Here is a 20,996-nt window from a genome sequence, read left to right as displayed (position 1 = left end):
TATGGGTTGAAGTATAGAGGAGCCAATTCACTTTCTATAAGGTTGATAATCTGGAATCCTCCTAACTCGTGCACTGGATCTAACACAACTTGATTGCTTGAGATTTTCTCGATCACAACATTTTCTCGATCACAACCTTGATCACTACTCGGCCATCTAAAGGGATGTTATAGCTTTGGAAGCGTGAATCCATGGCCTCCCTTGGAGTATGTTAAAGGATGCCTCGATGTCTACTCTCTGGAAATGACCTTTCTTTCAACTGGACCAGTGGCTATAGTAAGATTGATAAGGCCTATTACTTTACGCCACGTCCCATCGTATGCGCGAACACCTTGTGTAACACCCCCATTTATTCAAGAGCCTTTAGCAAGACATTTCCAAATAAATAGGACTGTTACCATCTCGGTTACCTGAGGTAGTGTATAACAAAGTACAATAAACTCAAGTACTTTAGATTAAAATTTAGCAAATAAAAGTTGGTGTGGATTTAAACTCGTCGTCAAAAGCTACCAACTAAAACAATATTTATAACTTCACAAACTACTCTTAGCAAAGAGGTAAGTAAAGGTCGGATCCTAGGGACGGGTATTGATGTAGGATTTTCAATTGCAAGTAGCTATGTCTAAGGGTGTCACAAATTGGGTTTGAGATGAGTTGAAGTATAAACTAATCAACAAAATGAAAGTAAATTAATGAAAACAAAGTAAAGCATATAAAGGGGTTTGTAAACAATTGATTAAAGGCACTAGGGTGTCATGAGTTCATAGGGGATTCATGGGAGTATATTATACAAACATGTTCTCAATTATATGCAAGCACTTATTGTTGTGATGGGATCGAGTTAGTGTATGTCTTACAATCCCTAGGAAATTTTGGGTCCCGGAGCCGAGTCGTCTAGACTATACAACACCTACAAGTCGACTTAATTCTTCCTATTCAACTCTATGCATGGTCTAATGAGGCTCGAGTTGGTTTATATCTTACAAGCCTCATTGAAAAGATAAGGGATGGTCAAAAAATGCAAGGATTAATAGGCTCGCATTTCATCAAACATAACATGTGCATAGGTTGAAATCACAAGAAGCAAGCAAATTAATTATGAGAACATATTAGATTAAGCATAGATTAATCCCTATGTTTGTTTCCCCTAATTCCCCATTAACCCTAGCTAAAGAACTGCTCACTCATTATCAAGTTTAGCATGCTAATACGGTTGTCAATCATGCTAACAAAGCAAAACATGATGAATAAATGAAAGTGATTAACAATAATTAAACAAGGGTAAAGAAGAATTATACCTATGAAGATGATCCAAATAATAAAGCAAAGAATAGAAGAAGTACTTCATGATTTATGGAAGGTTGTCAATCCCCCAAATAATCTTCTAATTACCCAAATAAAAGGAAGAACAATAGAGAAATTAGGGAAAGATTAAGATATGATTAATATTGAGAAATGTATTACAACTAAATTAAGACTAAATTATGATAGGATTAAGAGAGTATTAAGAGTTGATGAGACCCCTCCCCCCTAATCTAGGTAGTACAAAAGGGGTATTTATACTAAAATTAAGTACAAGGATTAGGGTTACTAAGGCCTTAAATGACTATTAAGACCCTAAGAAAAACTTGAGGAAATGCTACTCCCGAGGGACATGCGCGGATCCTCCTTCCTAGTCCTGCCACGATCCGCTCGTCCTATGCTGAGGCACAGGCTGTTCTGTGTTGAGATCCGCTCGGATCAGGGAGGGGACGCTCGGATCATAGCTCTCCAGCCTGCTCGTCCTGGGATCAAGCCGCTCGGATCCTGGCAGTTTGGTACGCTCAGATCATGCTCGCGCTGCTCGGATCATTAGGCAGAGTAGTTCCCTTGTTTGGCTTTTTAACAAGCCGCAAGGATCGTATTGGGGATGCAAGGATCTTTTCATCATTGCCCATATTACTTTATTTATCTACTTAGGCCTCTAATGTTGGTCTTCTCTTTGATGCTTGGTCATTAGATGCGATCCATTTAGCTCCATTTTGCCTCATAAATGCAAGGTTAGCAATCCTTTTCTACCAAGGACACAAAACCTCAAAGAATATGCAAAATGGAAAACTAAAGATAATAAATGACCCAAATATGTGCTAGAAAGCATAGGAACGAGGTTAATTCGGGGACTAAATGCGCTCAAATATGAGTCACATCAAACATCCCCAAACCGAACCTTTGCTCGTCCCGAGTAAAGAAGTGACTAAAACTAGGACCCTTATTTTAACTAGCCTACTAATATAACCGATATAAGACAATTAGCGGGTCTCACTCCGCCCCTTCAACTCACAACAAGACAACCATGAGGTAATTTACCTTCTTGCAAGGCAAGGTGGGGCTTGCCAAAATGGTGATACATCCAAGCATTAAGCACATAAAAGCAAGTAATGGATGCATCTACAAAAGAATAGCCACTTTCCTCATCTAAGTGGAGGAAATCATCTATAAGGGAAGCAATCTAAGGGTACACACTCCATTATAGATATGGTTTCTTCAAGTTACTAAGCCTAGAAGGATACCAATAAATCACCTCGAAGTTGTGTCAAGCTAGGGTACCTTTGTCCTCAATCGTTAAATGCTTTCATCAAGAGTAGTCTCCTTATGTTGTTAGAAACACTGTAGGATCGCGGAATTCCCCCTCTTGCCTAGACAAGAAGAAGGGTCGTCCCCTCTCTACCATGCACAAAAGTGGTTTCAAATGGAAAAAGGGATCAATGTATTTGAGTTTCATAATGGGAGTTTGCTTTTGGTTTTGTTATTCCACCAATTTCAAGGGTCACCTTGGAATAAACGGTAGCCAAGGAGTTATCACACCACAAGGTACTCTTGACTAGGCCTTAATCCATGGGTCAAAGGATACTAGCATGACACATCCTAGGGTGTTTTAGAAGCATTCTAATGAGAAAAGTCTCAAGAATAAAAAGTATCTACAAGGGCCTTATATACACTTGTCAAGTTTCCAAAGTAGATGTTTTCACAACATTTTTTTCTAAAATGCAACTACATGCCATGATGCAACTAACATTTATACAACTCAAATGCATATGCTTCTATAAACTAGTATGTCATATAAGCTAAATGCAACTCCTAATATCACATTGGTGTATACCGCATCAATCAATATAAAGCCACACAGTCATTAACGTAGAGAGGAAAAAGGAGATTGGAAAGATCATACCATGCGGTCTTCATATTACTCATGCCTCGGATGTGGCGTAGTCGATCCAATGTAATAGGAGGACAAACAAACACAAGTATATACAAAATATACATCTCTACACTACAAAAGAATGAACATGTTTTTCGTTTTTCAATTTTTCAAATTTTTATGGCTTTTGTTTTTATGAAATAAAGGAACATATTTTTGTGTTTTTTTTCAATTTCTATCATTTTTGATTTTAAAAGTTAAGTTAGAATTTCCCATCCCCACATTAGTATGGGCATTGTCCTCAATGGCCAATACGATAGGAAATTATGCAAGCTAAATGAGAATGCATGATTTCTACACTATTATGCAAACTATATGATATATATATATACATATATACATATATATATATATATATATATATATATATATATATATATATATATATATATATATATATATAAATGATGCAATCTATTCTACTCTATATGATGCATGAGTTTATTGGTTGGAGAGCTAATTTGGATTAACTCCCATTCCTTGTGTTTGAACTTCCCCAAACCGAGTAAGACACTATTTCTAGTGTACAAGTAGGGAAGTTCATGCACAAGTATGCAATGTATGAAACTAATTGTCATTTTGGATTTTCAAAGCGGGAATAATAAATTTATCATCACCTTGATGTTGTGAAGGTGGAAAAATAGTCCTTAATTTTTACAAGGACACCTCTAGAGTTTGAAACAATTAAATGTTAACCAAGTTAGAAAAGCATGAAATTTTTGACAAGAAAAATGAGGGGTAATAGAAGAGTTTCACCTAGGCCATGGTGGGTGCCTCATGCCCGCTCCACGAAGCTTATGAATATCTTCATTGGTTACCATCATCCCCTCCAAGATCACTATCCCATTGTGCTTGTGATTCATTGCTCTCATAGAAATCCATAAATTCGTCCCCCTCTCTATTGACTTCCACCGTATCACCGCCACTTGACCTTTCTCCTTCTCCTTCTCCATGTCCATGTTCCACCATTGGCATGCTCCGAGTTTGGAAAAAGAATTTCCATTTGAGCCCAAGAGGGAAGCATTACCTCTTCACTAATATGCCCTTGATGGGCCAACCGGTGAAATTGTGGATAGTGAGCATAATAATTTTCTACTCTAGCTTCATATTACTTTCGGTGTAAATCTTGGAGTAGACCCGTTATAAAGTCATCTCTCGGAAGGATGAAGGGATTTGGTTGATTGTAAGGTTGATATGGAAAGGGGTAAGGCGGGATAGCAACTTTCTCTTTTTCATTTGTTTGAGGTTCATTTTGTTGAGGTTAAGAAGAAGGTGGGGTTTGATTTGCTTGACTTGAACGAGTTGAGACAAGGTAAGATAGTACTTGTGAAAGGGGACCCCGTCTAGGTGATACTCTTGTTAAATCTTCCATTGGAAGAAAAATGGGGGTGCTCCCTATGGTGAGCCACTTGATCTTTCGCTCATAACCTTCAGAGATGATCCAATGGTGGTGTCGGAAGATTAATATCTCATCAATCTTGGTAGTACCCGGAAGAGGTACATAAGCATTGTTGTTGTTGAAAGATGGATTGAAGAATTGAGCAAGTCTTGTTATTAATCCTCCATTGACAATATGGATCATACCATCATCATCTCCATTCTGGAATTTTGCCCACCTCTCAAGAAGTACTAAGGGGGCGTTGAAATGATAACCCCTCCTCCCTTGTATCTTCAAATAAGACTCCATAAAGACTAGATCAAGTTCGTTTACAACCGCAGGATCGCGGCGAGCTATGAGAGTGCTTGTAATATAGCGGTAGGTGAGCCGGATAATGGGGTTTTGGATATAAGAGGCTGAGAATTCCTTGATTAATGAGAAATCGCGACCCGTCAAGGCTCGCCATAGAGGTGCTATGCTATAGTTCCGAGGTTTTGATGTACGGGTAGGAGATACATCAAGTCCCAACACACTTGCAAATTCCACAAGGGTCATAATTCTTGTTGTGTTCTCAAGTCGGAATTCCACACAAATTGTCTTGTTTAGGGTTGATATTTTCAGAAAACTCAAGAATTCGAGGACTAATGGTCGATATGTAAGCTCATGCATGTTGACCAAAGTCGAAAGACCAAATAATTCAAAGAGCGCCTCGGTTTGATGATAAATTCCTAGTTTCCTTAATGTCTCATGGCAAACAAACTTAGTTGGAAGGATATTCTTACCTAGGAGACGGTGAAAGACGATTCTTTGCGCATCATTGACAAATTCTATGTTGGGGAACTCATTAAGTCTTGAAAGATCAATAATTTCTTCATTTTCTCTTCTCAAAGTGTTGAGATGAGAGGTAGAAGAGCTTCCTGTGGCCCTTGTTCTTCTTCTTTCTCTTGGTAGGGATCCTCTTGGTCTCATTTTGAAAGTAGATCTTGAGATTTTGCTTGAATGAGATAAAGATTAATCTTTTTAGTTGAGATCCCTTCAAACCCTAGGTCTTGGGGGTTTTTATTTTGGAGATGTAAATGAGTGTTTTTTGTGTGTTTTGAGTCATTTGGGAGGGGATTCAATGTTTTATAGAGGAAAGAAGGATGAGGTGTCTTAATATGTGTGGTAGAGAGAGAGGTAAGCTTGTCGAAAATAGAAGAGCAACACGGCTGTGATACGCGCGGATCGTGCTCAGGACGGGCGTCTTCTGCTTTGAAGAAATTTTAGACGAGCATGTAGGGACGGGCGGATCCTGCTCGAGACGCTCGGATTCTAACACAGTACATCCTGATTTTTCCAACCGTGCCAGGATGCGCGGATCCTGCTCAGCTCGAGCGGATTCCTTCTGGGGTCGCTCGGATCCTCTGGGGACGTGCAGATTTTCATACAGCGTGAACTCATGAACTTGAAGATTGCCAGGACGTGTAGATCGATGGCAGGACGAGCGGCCTGAGGTTGAGGACGAGTGTCCTGAAGCTAATCTACGCAGATTATCTTACAGAACAATTTCTTCAATTCAAACCTTCCCAGGACCCGCGTCCTTAGGCCAGGACGCTAGGATCCTCCTTTGGGACGCCCTGATTGATACTGGGGACGCCCGGATCATCTTCAGCTCCCACGGGCTCAGGTCTGCCCGTAGGGATCCCTTCTTTTTTGTTCTTCTTTCTCTATCATTTATTGACAAGGGTGCTTCCCCACACTCGAATCGTTACATCCTTCATTTATCAAGCAAGATTAGTAACACTCCCTCACCAACTCTCATGTCAAAATCATGCTTTTAAAGAAGTAAAGTGCAAATGCAATGAAAAATACAAGTAACAAAGGTTAGTATATGTACAAGTGGTGGTTTAGAAAGGACTCCACCAAACTTTCTCATTTGATGGTCTTATCATGGCGGGAGAGGTTCAAGGCAGATGACCTCTACTTATCCTATGAATGCTCCTTCATAGTATGGCTTCAATCTTTTATCGTTGACCTTGAACTTGTTTCCATCCTCTGACTTTATCTCAAAGTCTCCATACTTTCCTACTTTGGTGATTACATAGGGACCCATCCACCTTGAATTTAACTTTCCCGGAAAAATTCGATATCGGGAGTTAAATAGAAGGACTTTGTCTCCTTTGTGCAAGGATTTTTGCCGAGTCCTCTTGTCATGAAGCAATTTGGTTCTTTCCTTGTAGATTTTTGCATTTTCGTAGGATTGTAGTCGGAATTCTTCCAACTCTTGAATTTGAAATATCCTCTTTTGAGCACTTAACTTGAGATCAAGGTTGAGAGCTTTGATTGCCCAAAAGGCTTTGTACTCTAATTCGATTGGCAAATGGCACGCCTTTCCATAGACTAGCTTGTAAAGAGAGGCTCCTATGGGAGTCTTATAGGCTGTCTTATAAGCCCAAAGAGTGTCATCAATCTTCATGCTCCAATCCTTACGAGTCTTGTTAACAACCTTCTCAAGAATTTGCTTGATCTCTCTATTCAAACCTTCAACTTTACCGCTTGTTTGAGGGTGATATCCCAAGCCGGTTCTATGTTGAACACCATACTTTGTCAAAAGAGATGTAAGCTTCTTTTCATGGAAATGTGTCCCTCCATCACTAATGATTGCTCTAGGGACTCCGAATCTTGGAAAGATTACTTTCTTGAGAAGTTTAGTAACCGTTTTGGCATCCTCGGTTGGGGTAGCAATTGCTTCTACCCACTTTGTTACATAATCGACGGCTACAAGAATGTACTTGTTTCCTTGAGATGATACAAATGGTCCTTGGTAGTCAATTCCTCATACATCGAAAATTTCTACCTCCAATATTCCTCGTTGTGGCATCTCATTTCTCCAAGAAATGTTCCCGGTTCTTTGGCAAGGATCGCAATGGAGAATAAATTCCCTAGCATCTTCAAACATGGCAGGCCAAAAGAAGCCCGATCGAAGGACTTTAGCAATTGTTCTTCGTGCTCCATGATGTCCTCCATATGGTGATGAATAGCATCCCTCTAAAACACCTTGAACTTCCCATTGGGGTATGCATCTTTGGTAAAGTCCATCACTACATTCCTTGTAAAGATTGGGATCGTCCCAAAAGTATCTCTTCACTATAAACAAGAATCTCTTTCTTTGATTGTAGTTCAAGTTTGGGGGAAGAACTCCTCCCACAATATAATTAACATAGTCGGCAAACCATGGTGTTGTGTGCTTCTCGAGTTGTGAATGGATGGCCATCAAAATATCATCGGGGAAAGAGTCATTGATTGGTGTCTCTCCCTCTTCATCATGGAATCGAATTCTTGGCAAGTGATCCGCTACCACATTATCGGCTCCCTTCTTATCTCTTATCTCCAAATCAAATTCTTGGAGTAGCAAAATCCACCTCAACAATCTTGGTTTTGCTTCTTTCTTTATCAAGAGATGTCTAAGAGCACGATGGTCCGAGAAAACAATCACTTTTGATCCAAGCAAATAGGAACGGAATTTTCTAGTGCATAGACAATGGCAAGAAGTTCCTTCTCGGTAGTGTCGTAGTTCACTTGGGCGGCATCAAGAGTCTTGCTTATGTAATAGATAGCATGCAAAGCCTTCCCTACCCGTTGGCCAAGAACCGTTCCAACGGCCTAGTTACTCGCATCGCACATTATCTCAAATGGTAGTTCCCAATTTGGTGGTTGGATGATTGGTGCCGAGATTAAGGCTTCCTTGATTATATTAAAATCTTCAACACACTCATTAGTGAATTAGAATTGGGCATCCTTAAGCAAAAGTTGAGTAAGGGGTTTCGCGATTTTGGAAAAATCTTTTATAAAATGGCGATAGAAACCCGCGTGACCGAGAAAGCTCCTCACCCCTCTAACATTCACGGGAGGTGGGAGTTTCTCTATCACCTCAACTTTGGCCTTGTCAACTTCGATGCCCTTTTCCGAGATTAAATGACCCAAGACAATTCCTTCATTGACCATAAAATGACACTTTTCCCTATTCAAGACAAGGCTAACATCTTCACACTTTTGCAATACAAGAGAAAGGTTATGCAAACAAGAGTCAGAGTCTTTTCCATAGACGCTAAAATCATCCATAAAAACTTCCATTATGGTTTCTAAATAGTCGGAAAAGACACTCATCATGCATCTTTGGAAAGTGGCGGGAGCATCACTGATGTGACCATAATTGGCGCATATTTAGCCCCCGAATTACCATTGTTTCCATGCTTTTTAGTGCCTATTTGGGTCATTTCTTATCTTTAGTTCTTTGTTTTGCATATTCTTTGAGATTTTGATCCCTTGGTAGGAAAGGAGTAAGAATCTTGCATTTTCGTGGCAAAACGAGGCTAAATTGATTGTATTCAATGACCAAGCATCAAGGAGAGACAAGACTAGAAGGCCTTTGTACATATCATAGTAGAAGAGCAATGTTGAGAAAAGGATCCTTGAGTCCCCAAGGAAATCCCCAAGGAATTCATGAAGAAAAGGGAAGAAAAGAAGAAGAAATGACGCTGCCAGACAATCCGAACGGATTGAACACAATCCGCCCGTCCGTCCAGCCCAATCCGAGCGTCCCTCAAAGGAATCCGCTCGGATTCCCCCTCGCCAATCCGAGCGTCTTGCCCAAGGATCCGCTCGGATTCCTCAGCCCAGATCCGGCCGTCCCGACTCCCATCCGCACGGATTTCAGTACAGCACGTTTTCATTCTTCAAGCTACGATTAGAGAAGCCCTTCTCTCAGAAAATACCGGAGTCTCCTTGCTCAACTTAAAAAGTGTAATTACTAGTTTAGCCCTTAGTTAACCCTAATGCATCCTCCCTAATTTTCACTATAAATACCCCATTAGTCTAATTAGAGGAGCATGTTCTTCTTATCAATAATTAGTGTAGTTAATATCAATCAAATCTCTCTTCAATATTGTAATCAAGTATTAATCAAGTTTTAATCCAAGTTTTAGTTCTTTAATCTCTCTCTTGTTCTTACTTTATTTTGGGTAATTGAAGATTATTTGGGTTATTATTGGGAGATTGACAAACTCTCAATCTAGGATTCAAGTACTTCTATTATTCTTGCTTTATTATTGGAATCATTAGTAGGTATAATCTCTTAATCCCTTTTTAATTATTGCTAATTACTTTCATTTATTCATCATGTTTCATTATGTTAGTATGATTGACAACCTTTCTAGCATGATCAATATGATAATGAGTGAGTAGTCTCTTAGCTAGGGTTTAATGGGTGATTAGGGGAAACCAACATGGGGAATGATTCATGCTTAAATCAATATGCTTTCATATCTTATTTGCTTGCTTGTTTTGATCTCAATACATGCACATGTTATATTTGATGAAATGCTAAGCCTATGAATCCTTGCATTTACTATCATCTTCTATCCTTTCAACTTGACTTGTAAGACATAACCCAACTCGAGTCTTGTTAGACCATGCATGTGTTGAGTAGGAAAGATTAAGTCGACTTGTAGGTGTTGTACAATCTAATTGATTCGGCTCCGGGACCCAAACTTTCCTAGGATTGTAAGATATAACCCAACTCAATCCCTCACAACAATAATTGCTTGCTTATAATTTGAGAACATGTTTGTATGATCATATCCCATGATTCCCCTATGAACCCATGACACCCTAGTGCATTTAATCAATTGTTTACACCCCTTATTTTATTCATCTTGCTAGTTTATTTTCATTGCTATTTTAGTTTAGTAACCTTCTACATCAACCCAATTTGTGACACCCCTTAGACACTACTAGTTACAATAGAATTCTTATTTCAATACCCGTCCCTTGGGATCCGACCTTTACTTGCCTCTTTAATAATTGTAGAGTTGTTTGTGAAGTATAAATTGTGTTTTGTATCGACCATTGACCAACGACCACATATGCTTAATTGTGAACACGAAATGGACCCGATCAAAAATGGCGCCGTTGCCGGGGACGATGTTTAATTGATTTAAGATTTCTTTTATTGTTTTTTGTTGTGTCTTTTTCACCTTGGGGAAGTAAAACTCCTCAAGGTTCGTTCTAATTGTTTTCGAGTTGTTTGATATTTTGCATGTCTAGAAGGTTACAAAGAGATTTGTTACCTTTTGACCGTGAAATCGAAAGAACCTTGACGAATAATAGAAGACTTGTTAGGAGGAATTTGGGAGGTGTTGGTGAAGTTGTTCAACCCACTAGTGAGTTTGTCAAGCCTTTCGCAATAGAAGGAGAAGAGAACCCATTAAACAATACCACACAAAATCCACCTACAATGCCTAAATTCTCGTCACACTTTATACCCACCGAGGAGGATCTACCAAATGGTACTCCTACCCCACAACATCTCACCGGTAATTTTATTGCCAAGTCCGCCTTCATCCAACTAGTTGAGAGGAGCCAATTCGGGGGAATGCCTAGTGAGGACCCTCATTCTCATATGGAAACCTTTTGCGATTATTGTGAAGCTATCTCTCAAACGGGCGTGACTCAAGACCAAATAAGATGGGTCTTATTTCCTTTTTCGTTAATCGGCACCGCAAAGCAATGGTTGAAGGGCCTTGATAAGGCCACCCTTGGAATATATTCTTGGAAGAAGTTAGCTCTAGCTTTCTACAAAAAATTCTACCCACCGGAAAAGACTAACATGCTAAGAGCTCAAATTACGGGTTTTAAGCAAAGGGATGAAGAATCTTTGTATGAAGCTTGGGAGCGGTTCAAAGGTATTTGTCGCTCATGTCCTCACCATGAACTTAGCGAATGGTTTTTAGTGCAACAATTTTGGAATGGTTTATATGAAGATTCAAGGAACATTCTCAATATGGGATCAAATGGAATGTTCACCGAAGTTGATGACAATCAAACATGGAACAAGATTGAGGAAATGGCGGTCCATAATTCACAATATAGTAGACCTCGCAAGGCTACTAGAGGAGGAAAGTATGAAGTGGACTCCGTTACTCAATTGGGTGCTCAACTTAGTGCTCACATTGACACAATCAACTTGAAGTTTGAACAAGCTATGGCTAGACTTGAGGAAAACTCAAAAACATCAAAGCATCATGTCAATGCCATGACGGCATCCTCATCAATCCCAAGTGGGATATGTGAGAATTGTGGAACCTTGGGTCATGACTCAAGTGAGTGTAGGGGAACAACCGAACAAGTTAATGCTTTCCAAGCTTACAAAAGTGGTACCCCTTATTCAAATTTTTACAATGAAAACACCAAGTTCCATCCAAATCTCTCATACAAAAGCCAAAATGTTCAAAACCCTCAAACAACATACACTCCACCACCCATGAGAAATCAAAATCAAAGACCCTTTTACAATCAAAACCAAGGTTACCAAAATCAAAATCCATACAATCACCAAAATGACCAAGGTTTTGATGTCCAAAAAGCGTCCTCCAAATGCAAAAGAATCAACAAGAATTTTTCACTCAAATGCAAAAAGATAGCCAAGCAAAAGACACCACCATCAACAACATTCTAGCTCACACCAAGATGTTGGAAACACAATTGACCCAACTAGCATCTTCAAGCTCACAAAGACAAAAGGGGCAATTACCACCTCAAAGTAATCCCCCTAGACATGAAACGGTTAGTGCCATTCACTTGAGAAGTGGTACAAGATATGAGGCACCGAAGAAGCAAGTTGAGGATGAAGTTGTGAAAGCTAGTGAAAAGGAAGAAATTGTGCAAAGTCCCAAAGAAGGGGAATCATCAAAAGAAGAAAGTTCAAAGAAAAATGAAGACAAAGCCAAAGAAAAGGAGCCCATTGTGATTAGACTTCCTTTTCCAAGTCGTCAAGCCAAGCCCAAATTTGATGATCAACTTGGAAAGTTCATGGAAATTGTGAAGAACTTAGAAGTCTCAATTCCTTTCACGGAATTAATCAATCACGTACCGGCCTATGCAAAGTACATGAAAGATATCCTCACAAAGAAGAAGTCGATCCGGAAACTTGAGACTATCGCCTTCACTAAGAAGAGTAGTGCAATACTTCAAGGGAGTTCACCTCCAAAGTTAAAGGATCCGGGAAGCTTCTCAATACAGTGTACCATTGGCGACACGACGATCAACAAAGCCTTATGTGATCTAGGGGCTAGTATGAGTGTCATGCCGTACTCGGTGAGTAAAAGGTTGGGAATGGGAGAGCTTAAATGCACCAATATCACTCTTCAAATGGCCGATAGATCGACGAAGACACCATTAGGGATATGGGAAGATGTCCCCGTGCGAATTGGGAAGTTTTTCATCCCGGTGGACTTTGTCATTGTTGATATGGAGGAAGATTCCAACATTCCAATCATCTTAGGAAGACCTTTCCTACACACCGCGGGTGCGGTGATTGATGTGAAACATGGAGAGCTCACTCTAGAAGTAGGAGATGAAAGCATAACTTTTAATCTTGACAAGACCATGAGAGCTCCTCGTTTACATGAGCCATGTTTTATGATTGACCATTATAGCCGGAAAGATGAAAGGAAGAAATCGGAACTCCAATGGAGGAAGAAAGTTGAAGATGCTCCATTCAAAGAGCAAGTGAATTGTGACAAGGAGAGCTTGCAAAGCTCATCAAAATCAACCAAGGAAGAAGATGATGGCCTCATTGGCCAAGAGAAGAAATTGGGAGAGTTGTCTCCATCTAAGCAAGAGATTTTCAATGATCAACTCAATGAAGTTTGTGGTCTTTGGGACGACGAATTTGAAGGGATCTTTAATCCCTACATTGGGCATGCCATCGATCATGATCAACAATAAGGGCCACGGTCTATTGAGGACCTCTACCATAACAATGAACTAGCTTTTGATTACTTCTTCAAGGTGTTGAGCAACATCAACAACACCTTGAACATGCCCCCTTGACATCTCATCAAGAATGAGAGTTTGGTGGAGTCCTCCCTAAACCACCACTTGTAAATATTTCTAACTCCCTAACTTACTTTTCAATTTTTGTATTGCATTTTTGTCATTTTTGGATTTTATTTACTTTGATCAAAATAATTGTCATGAAAAGAGAGAAGTGAGGGAGGGATTAACAATTTTAATTGATGTGTAGTGCTTTACCTTAGTGTAGGGATGGCAATTGCCTAGGCTATTCATGCCTTAGTAGTGCCCCCACAATGAAGAACACAAGATTTGAAAGAAAGAAAGAATGATAAGGGAATGCGTTTGTGCACGGATGGAACTGAATCCGTGTACACAAGGACCAATCCGAGCGGATTCACGAGAATCCGCCCGTCTGAAGAAGATCCGAGCGTCCTGCTGAGAAGACGCCCGTCCTGGGCTGAGCTGAAATTGCAAAATTCTTGACTGTCAAAGAATCCGAGCGGATTTCTGGAAAGACGCCCGTCTCATAGAATCCGTCCGTCTTTTGGAGAAGACGCCCGTCTTGCAGCTGAGAAAAACAAAGAAAAATCTCTGGACTAGAATCCGTCCGTCCTGCACGAAATCCGCCCGTCCCATCACAGAAGAATCCGAGCGGATTCCCCAGAATCCGCCCGTCTCTAGGCGGGATTTTGAAAATTTTGAAGCTGTAGAATCCGCACGGATTGCGCCCAAATCCGCACGGATCGTCCCTGCGTCTTGAAAAATCTCGACTTCTTTATAACCCATCCCACCTTCATTCATTCATTCATTCATTCATTCATAAACACTACCCACAACATCAAAACCCTCATCCTCTCCATCTCATAAACAAAAACCCTCAACAAAATCCACCAAAATCAAATCAAACCATCCTTCAAACAACAAATCAATCACTCCATCTTCAATAACAATCAAAACCAAGAACAAAATCTTCACCCTTTGAGTCGATTTTTGTTCTCATAAAGGCAAAGCCTTTCACCTTCAAAATCGATTTGGGCATTCTACAAATTGAAGATTTTTGACTCTTTACTTGGTTAGTTCATCAAATGGCAAGAACAAAGGGAGCAACAAAGGCAACAAAGGCACCAAAAGCAAAAGCTCTCTCTCAAAGGCAAAAAGCTCTACAAACAAAGAAAGCTTTGGCAATGGTGGTATCAACACCAAACTTGGAAGTGCAACAACAACAAATTTCTATGGAAGCATCACCTTCTACTCCTGTCGATCAACTCTTGCATTATCCGGAGGTAACTTTCATTTCCGATACCCATAGAAATACATTTGTCAAGTTTGCTATGAAACAAATTCAATCCACCAAATTCATATGTAAAGATGCTTTGGAGAAATTGGGTGTTCTTGAACAAACAAAAGCCTTTTTCAATGCCATGGGTTTGAAGAAATTGTTTGAAATGAAGGAAGTAACATACCCCTCCCTTGTCTTGGAATTCTTAAGTTCTTTAAAAGTGACAAAAGTCGAGAATAGGGAAAATATTGAGTTTCGTCTAGCTAACACTAGTAGACGCATTACCTTTCCTAATTGGGTGAAATTTTGGGTCTTAGCGATGAACAGAAATTTCATAAGCAATATGGGAAGTATGATCCCGAGCCTCTTTGGGAGGCAATCTCCGGGAAGAAATTTGAAGATTTTCATGCTTGTCGTGCTCTTTTGGTCCATCATCCGGGCATAAGAGTATGGCACAAAGTTGTGGGAAATACCATAATTGCTAGGAAAGACACCAATCATTTCACCAGACTCGATTTTATTCTCCTTGAATCAACTTTGAATATTGGAAGAATTCACACCAAGCCTTACAATTCTTTGAGGCTATTGGTTGATAGATGGCTTCATGTTGATAGTGGGAAGAAGGGTACAACCGTTATTGTTAATGGCGGCCTAGTCACGGTCCTAGCCAAGCACTTTGATCCTAATTTCAATAAGGATAACAAGTACAAGGCAAAGGAAGGTGGCCATCTTATTGATATGTCCATCATGATTAACAAGTTTAAGTGGGTTGCTCACAATCCCCTTGACACCAAGTATGGGTGGCTTACTAGTGAGGCTCGATCATTCACTTTACCCGCAAAGATTTGCCGTCTTAGTGTCCACCGGACCAACTATTTACTTCCCCTATCCAAGGAAGCCGAGTACATCATTCAACAAAAAAAGGGTGATCATGAAACTCCCTCCTCTTCCATTGTTATACCGCCTTACCCCTTTGTGTATGAAGAGTTCAAACCGCAAGGAATTGAAATTGGAAAAGACTATGTAACTCTTCTTATGCAAGCCATGCACAAGCAAGCTTATGAAGATCGGAAGAATGCTTATTTGGCTCAATATCCTCCCCTCTTACATCTAGCTAGGCAAGGACTCCTTGATCCATCTTGCCCTTTGCCTAGTTGGGCGGATAGAGAAGCCTTATTTCCGGGTGCATCTAGGGACGTGGTGGAAGACAATGAGGTTGTTGGAAATGGTGAAGAAATTGATGATAATATTGAGGAAGAAGCAAGTGGAGATAAAGAAAGAGATGGTGAAGATGATGATGAGCAAGATGATGGAGAAAGTGATGAAGAAAGTGCCAAGGAAAGTGGCAATGTGACCGCTTCTCATGAGGGAAGTGGTGATGATGATAGCATGATGGAAGACTAGCCTTGGAGACTCCTACACTCCCATGGTTTGTCTATATCTCTTTGTATTTTATTTCATTTTGATCATTGTTGGTTTAGTCCTAGCAACATCAAAGGACTCACACCTCGGTTCCATTGAGGTGTTCTTTATTGTTCCCATTTTGAAAATCCAAAATGACAATCTAGTTTCATGCATAGCATAGTGTGTGCATGAACTATACCCATGCTTTGACATTAGCAATAGTGTCTTATTTGGTTTGGGGAAGTTAATGCATACACAACGGGAGGTAATCTAAATTATCCTCTCCGTCATAACAAAAACCATGCATCATGTAGTATAGCTTAGTGTAGAATTGCATTTAGTATAGAAATCATGCATCATTTTTGCATAATTTCCATCATTTTGGCCATTGAGGACAATGCCCATATTAGTGTGGGGATGGGAATTCTAACACTTAACTTTTATTCAAAAACCATAAAAATTGAAAAATTTCAAAAAAATCATAAAAATTTGAAAAATTGAAAAACCAAAAACAAGTTCATTTCCTTTGTATATATTGTCTTGTATATATTGTGTTTGTTTATCCTTGTTCACTTTGATTGACTACGCCACATCCGAGACATGAGGATATTGAAGACCGCATGGTATGATCTTTCCAATCTCCTTTTTCCTCTTTATGTTAATGACTATGTGGCTTTATTTTGATTGATGCGGTAAAAACAATGTGAACTTAGGACTTGCATTTAGTTTATTTGGCATACTAGTTGGTAGAATCATTTGCATTAGGATGTGTATATGTTAGTTGCATCATGGCATGTAGTTTGCATGTTAGAAAATTTTGCGAAACCGTCTATTTGGGAAGCTTGACAAGTGTATATAGGCCCTAGTAGATGCTTTTTATTCTTAAGACTTTGCTTGTTAGAATGCTTGTAAAACACCCTAGGATGTGTCATGCTAGTATCCTTTGACCCATGGTTTAAGGCCTAGTCAAGAGTACCTTGTGGTGTGATAACTCCTTGGCTACCGTTTATTCCAAGGTGACCCTTGAAACCATGCATACTTCTATCATTCATCCATGTTCTACCACATTTTTGTCATCAAAGGGAATGGGCACAAAAAGAAATCAATTTGAGTTCAATGAAATGAAAAGTGAAAGAAAGTTTGCAAAAATGCATCAAATGAAAAGAGGAGCAAAAATAGAACTCCTAAGCTTCAAATACAAGGCACCCTCGTTACTAATTGGGGTGACTTTGAAAATGTTCAAAAAGAAATGCAAAAAGTTGTCAAGTATTGAAATGCAAAAAATCAAAAGAAATGGCAAGAAAGTGTTCTCAAATGTCAAATGCCAAATGAAATTGGGGGGAAAAACAAAAATGAAAGCAAACTCCCAAAATGAAACTCAAATATCTATTGATCCCTTTATCCATCGTATCCATTTTTGTGCATGGTAGAGAGGGGACGACCCTTCTTCTTGTCTAGGCAAGAGGGGGAATTCCGCGATCCTCCAGTGTTTCTAACACCATAGGGAGTCTACTCTTGACAAAAGCATTTAACGATTGAGGACAAAGGTACCCTAGCTTGACACCTTTTGGAGGTGATTTATTGGTATCCTTCTAGGCTTAGTAGTTTGAACAAATTGCATCTATGAAGGATTGTGTACCCTTGAATTGCTTCCCTTGTAGATAATTTCCGCCACTTAGATGAGGAAAGTGGCTATTCTTTTGTAGATGCATCCATTACTTGATTTTGTGTGCTTAATGTTTGGATGTGTCGCCATTTTGGCAAGACCCACCTTGCCTTGCAAGAAGGCATCCTACCTCATGGTTGTCTTGTTGTGAGTTGAAGGGGAGGAGTGAGACCCGCTAATTGTCTCATATCGGCTATTATTATTAGGTTAGGTTAGTATTGGTCCTAGTCTTTGTCACCTCTTTACTCGGGACGAGCAAAGGTTCGGTTTGGGGATATTTGATGTGACCATAATTGGCGCATATTTAGCCCCCGAATTACCATTGTTTCCATGCTTTTTAGTGCCTATTTGGGTCATTTCTTATCTTTAGTTCTTTGTTTTGCATATTCTTTGAGATTTTGATCCCTTGGTAGGAAAGGAGTAAGAATCTTGCATTTTCGTGGCAAAACGAGGCTAAATTGATTGTATTCAATGACCAAGCATCAAGGAGAGACAAGACTAGAAGGCCTTTGTACATATCATAGTAGAAGAGCAATGTTGAGAAAAGGATCCTTGAGTCCCCAAGGAAATCCCCAAGGAATTCATGAAGAAAAGGGAAGAAAAGAAGAAGAAATGACGCTGCCAGACAATCCGAACGGATTGAACACAATCCGCCCGTCCGTCCAGCCCAATCCGAGCGTCCCTCAAAGGAATCCGTTCGGATTCCCCCTCGCCAATCCGAGCGTCTTGCCCAAGGATCCGCTCGGATTCCTCAGCCCAGATCCGGCCGTCCCGACTCCCATCCGCACGGATTTGATGCAAGACGTTTTCATTCTTCAAGCTACGATTAGAGAAGCCCTTCTCTCGAAAAAATACCGAGTCTCCTTGCTCAACTTAAAAAGTGTAATTACTAGTTTAGCCCTTAGTTAACCCTAATGCATCCTCCCTAATTTTCACTATAAATACCCCATTAGTCTAATTAGAGGAGCATGTTCTTCTTATCAATAATTAGTGTAGTTAATATCAATCAAATCTCTCTTCAATATTGTAATCAAGTATTAATCAAGTTTTAATCCAAGTTTTAGTTCTTTAATCTCTCTCTTATTCTTACTTTATTTTGGGTAATTGAAGATTATTTGGGTTATTATTGGGAGATTGACAACCTCTCAATCTAGGATTCAAGTACTTCTATTATTCTTGCTTTATTATTGGAATCATTAGTAGGTATAATCTCTTAATCCCTTTTTAATTATTGCTAATTACTTTCATTTATTCATCATGTTTCATTATGTTAGTATGATTGACAACCTTTCTAGCATGATCAATATGATAATGAGTGAGTAGTCTCTTAGCTAGGGTTTAATGGGTGATTAGGGGAAACCAACATGGGGAATGATTCATGCTTAAATCAATATGCTTTCATATCTTATTTGCTTGCTTGTTTTGATCTTAATACATGCACATGTTATATTTGATGAAATGCTAAGCCTATGAATCCTTGCATTTACTATCATCTTCTATCCTTTCAACTTGACTTGTAAGACATAACCCAACTCGAGTCTTGTTAGACCATGCATGTGTTGAGTAGGAAAGATTAAGTCGACTTGTAGGTGTTGTACAATCTAATCGATTCGGCTCCGGGACCCAAACTTTCCTAGGATTGTAAGATATAACCCAACTCAATCCCTCACAACAATAATTGCTTGCTTATAATTTGAGAACATGTTTGTATGATCATATTCCATGATTCCCCTATGAACCCATGACACCCTAGTGCCTTTAATCAATTGTTTACACCCCTTATTTTATTCATCTTGCTAGTTTATTTTCATTGCTATTTTAGTTTAGTAACCTTCTACATCAACCCAATTTGTGACACCCCTTAGACACTACTAGTTACAATAGAATTCTCATTTCAATACCCGTCCCTTGGGATCCGACCTTTACTTGCCTCTTTACTAATTGTAGAGTTGTTTGTGAAGTATAAATTGTGTTTTGTATCGACCATTGACCAACGACCACATATGCTTAATTGTGAACACGAAATGGACCCGATCAATCACATAGCCCGAAGGGCATTCTCCTATATGCAAAAGTATCGTAGAGACATGTGAAAGTGGTCTTGTGTTGGTCATCCGGGTGTATCAGGATTTGGAAGAATCTCGAGTACCCATCAAGGTAGCAAAAGCATTTATTAGAGGCTAACCTCTCAAGCATTTGGTCAATGAATGGTATGGGGAAATGATCTTTTCTTGTTGCGGAATTCAACTTATGATAATCGATACACATACGCCAACCGGTGATTTTCCTTGTGGGTATCAGCTCGTTCTTATCATTTGTCACCACCGTAGTACCTCCTTTCTTAGGTACCACTTGAACATGGCTAACCCACAAAGAATCCGATATAGGATAAATGATTCCCGCATCAAGTAATTTCATAACGTCCGTTTTTACAACTTCTTCCATGTGGGGGTTTAGTCTCCTTTGGCCTTGAATGGTAGGCCTATGGTCTTCTTCTAGATGAATTCTATGCATGCAAAAATTGGGGCTTATTCCCTTAAGATCATCTAGACTATAACCTATAGCTATTTCATGTTCTTTTAACACATCAAGCAAACTTTCCAATTGGTTCTCATCGAGTTTTTCATTAACAATCACGGGTTTGGTTTTAGATTCATCAAGGTAAGCATACTTCAAATTTGGGGGAAGGGTTTTAGAGTTGGAGTTTGTACCTCACTTTCTACCATTGAAGGTTCACTAGGGGCATTTACCATCTCCATTACACATTCCATCCTCATGGCATATTCAATTTTTTCCTCAAGCTCTTCATACCCATTGTACTCAAACTCCATGACATATTCGTCTAGTTCTTCGTCTTGCATGGTATGATCTTCTGTTGCTTGTTCTACTTTAGTGGATTGTGATGCTTCCTCGAGAATATCATTTGTCAATATGGATTGCTCATAGGTGAGCTCTTTGTAAGCTAGAGCGGCTTCAAGGAGATCTACTTCCAATTCCCAATGCTTATTTTTGGCCTCACTTGCTTCTAAGGCTTCCAATGCTTTTAAAGGGTCTTTGATGAGAGTAGTACCCATATGGCCCTCTACACAACAATATATAATATCCATCTTGCAAAATACACTAAGAGAAAATGGTGAGAAGTACCTTGAGGAAGTGCTCTCCCTCAAGGTAAAGAAAGACACAACTAAAAACAATT

The 20,996-nt window shown here is 39.6% G+C and overlaps 1 non-coding gene across 1 annotated transcript; it reads right to left on the bottom strand.

The window, feature by feature from the left end:
• Positions 1 to 11,262: 11,262 nt before the first annotated feature.
• Positions 11,263 to 11,369, bottom strand: LOC141654368 (small nucleolar RNA R71). The gene has a single exon (XR_012547928.1). It is a non-coding gene; the product is annotated as a small nucleolar RNA R71 (small nucleolar RNA).
• Positions 11,370 to 20,996: the final 9,627 nt, after the last annotated feature.

Source organism: Silene latifolia, chromosome 4 (assembly GCF_048544455.1).
Source record: "Silene latifolia isolate original U9 population chromosome 4, ASM4854445v1, whole genome shotgun sequence".
NCBI classification, from domain to species: Eukaryota; Viridiplantae; Streptophyta; class Magnoliopsida; order Caryophyllales; family Caryophyllaceae; genus Silene; species Silene latifolia.
This window is presented reverse-complemented; position numbering and strand designations above follow the sequence as displayed.